Below are 3031 nucleotides of genomic sequence, written 5' to 3'. Positions count from 1 at the left end.
GAAGTATATTTGACCCAGAGCAATGACTGAGCTCCTTCATATCTACAGAAAGAGATTGATAACTAGGCAAGGAGTCAGGTCATGCTCTAAGCCTGCCATGATGCCCATAGAAGCCAGGAGCCTCAATCTCAGTGTGCCAGATTCCCTGAAGACTGCTACAGACCATTCCAACCTTTTAATGACCAATTTTTCAAGCCACAGGGAATTTCTGTCTTTTGTGTTCTGTGGACACAGAGATAAAATTTGTGTTTTGGGGGAGATCAAATGGGGTGAAGAAGCCAATTCACACTCCTCACCCTACATGGTGATGGAAAGTTCTAGAAAAAAAACCAGATAGGATGAAATATGGGGGTTTCCTGGTACAAGACAACTTTGTGCTGACAGTAGCTCACTCTCATGGAATGTAAGGAGCAACAACTGGTCCTGGATTTCCTGGGAATTCCTAGCACCATCCAAGAAACAATAGCCCAGGAAAGTCCCTGAGTGTGGAGCCAATGGCTAATAAGGATGTATCTGAGAATCTCCAAGCTGGCTCAAAACAAATATTGGATGCAGGATTGAAAGGTATGGGAGGGGCTGGGTGGCAGGGGAGGCTACTGTTGAAATAATCATATGGTTTTACTGCGTTATGTTATTAAAATGGTGAATTACCTAATTGAATTTTTAAAATATATCTGGGAACTACAAGTGCAGATTTCTTACATGCCTATCTATGTTGCATAGTGGTGAATCCAGGCTTTTAGCTTATCCATCACCTGAATAGTGAGCACTGTACCCAATAGGCAGTGTTTCAACTCTCGCCCCATTCCTAACTTCCCACCTTTTGTAGTCTCCAATGTCTATTATTCTACGCTGTATGTCCATGTATATCCGTTCTTTAGCTTGCACCTATAAGTAAAAACACGTGCAGTTTTTGACTTTCGTTTCTGATCTATTTCACTTAAGATAACGGCCTCCAGTTCCATCCATGTTGTTGCAGAAGCCATGATTTCATTCTTTTTTATGGTTGAGTAGTATTTCATGGTATATACATTTTCTTTATCCAGTTCTCTGCTAATGGGCTCTTACGTTGATTCAATAACTTTGCTATTGTAAATAATGCTGCAATAAATGTGTAAATACACTTACCTTTTTTATGTAATGATTTATTTCTCTTTGGTTCAGTACTATTCAATAGTGTGATTGAAAGATCAAATGGTAGTTCTACTTTTAGTTTTTTTGGAAATCTTCATACTGTTTTCCATAAAGATGTACTAATTTACATTCCCACCAACAGTGTATAAGCATTCCCTTATCTCTGCATCCTCCTCAACATATGTTGTTTTATGACTTTTTAATAATAGCCATTCTGAATGATGTATGATGATATCTTATTTTGGTTTTAATTTGCATTTCTCTGATGATTAGTGATGTTGAGCATTTCTTCATATGTTTGTTTGCCTCTTATATGTCTTCTTTTGAAAAATGTTTGTTCACGTCTTTTACACACTTTTTAATGGGTTATTTGATTTTTTTCTTGTTGAGCTGTTTGAGTTCCAGGTAAATTCTGGATATTAGCACTTTAACAAATGCGTACTTTGCAAATATTTTTTCGCATTTGTATTGGTTGTCTGTTTACTCTGTTTATTGTTTCTTTTACTGTTCAGAGAAAGTTTTTAGTTTAATGAAGACTTATGTCTATTCTCACTTCTATTGCATTTATTTTTGAGGACTTGATCATAAATTCATTGCTTTGGTCAACATCCAGAAGAGTATTTTTCTCTTTTTTTTCTAGGATTTTTATGATTTCAGATATTACACTTAGGACTTAAATCCATCTTGAGTTACCTTTTACAAATGGTAATTCAAGATGGATCCTGTTTCATTCTTCTGCATATAATTATTCAATTTTTCCAGCATCATTTATTGAAAATAGTGTCAAGACGGCCGAATAGGAACAGCTCCAGTCTCCAACTCCCAGCGCGAGCAACACAGAAGACTGGTGATTTCTGCATTTTCAACTGAGGTACTGGGTTCATCTCACTAGGGAGTGCCGGACAATCGGTGCTGGTCACCTGCTGCAACCCTACCAGCTAGAGCTGAAGCAGGGCGAGGCATGGCCTCACCTGGGAAGCGCAAGGGGGAAGGGAATCCCTTTTCCTAGCCAGGGGAACTGAGACACACAACACCTGGAAAATCGGGTAACTCCCACCCCAATACTGTGCTTTAAGCAAATGGGCACACCAGGAGATTATATCCCACACCTGGCCGGGAGCGTCCCACGCCCACGGAGCCTCCCTTATTGCTAGCACAGCAGTCTGCGATCTAACCGCAAGGCAGTAGCGAGGCTGGGGGAGGGGCGCCCGCCATTGCTGAGGATTAAGTAGGTAAACAAAGCCGCTGGGAAGCTCGAACTGGGTGGAGCTCACAGCAGCTCAAGGAAACCTGCCTGTCTCTGTAGACTCCACCTCTGGGGACAGGGCACAGCTAAACAACAACAAAAGCAGCAGAAACCTCTGCAGACGCAAATGACTCTGTCTGACAGCTTTGAAGAGAGCAGTGGATCTCCCAGCATGGAGGTTGACATCTGAGAAGGGACAGACTGCCTGCTCAAGTGGGTCCCTGACCCCTGAGTAGCCTAACTGGGAGACATCCCCCACTAGGGGCAGTCTGACACCCCACACCTCACAGGGTGGACTACACCCCTGAGAGGAAGCTTCCAAAGCAAGAATCAGACAGGTACACTTGCTGTTCAGCAATGTTCTATCTTCTGCAGCCTCTGCTGCTGATACCCAGGAAAACAGGGTCTGGAGTGGACCTCAAGCAATCTCCAACAGACCTACAGCTGAGGGTCCTGACTGTTAGAAGGAAAACTATCAAACAGGAAGGACACCTACACCAAAACCCCATCAGTATGTCACCATCATCAAAGACCAGAGGCAGATAAAACCACAAAGATGGGGAAAAAGCAGGGCAGAAAAGCTGGAAATTCAAAATATAAGAGCTCATCACCAGCAATGGATCAAAGCTGGATGGTCAATGACTTTGACAA

The sequence above is a fragment of the Macaca mulatta genome, chromosome 7 (genome assembly GCF_049350105.2).
Source record: "Macaca mulatta isolate MMU2019108-1 chromosome 7, T2T-MMU8v2.0, whole genome shotgun sequence".
Lineage (NCBI taxonomy): Eukaryota > Metazoa > Chordata > Mammalia > Primates > Cercopithecidae > Macaca > Macaca mulatta.
The sequence above is the reverse complement of the archived record's forward strand: the minus strand, read 5'-3'. Positions refer to the sequence as shown.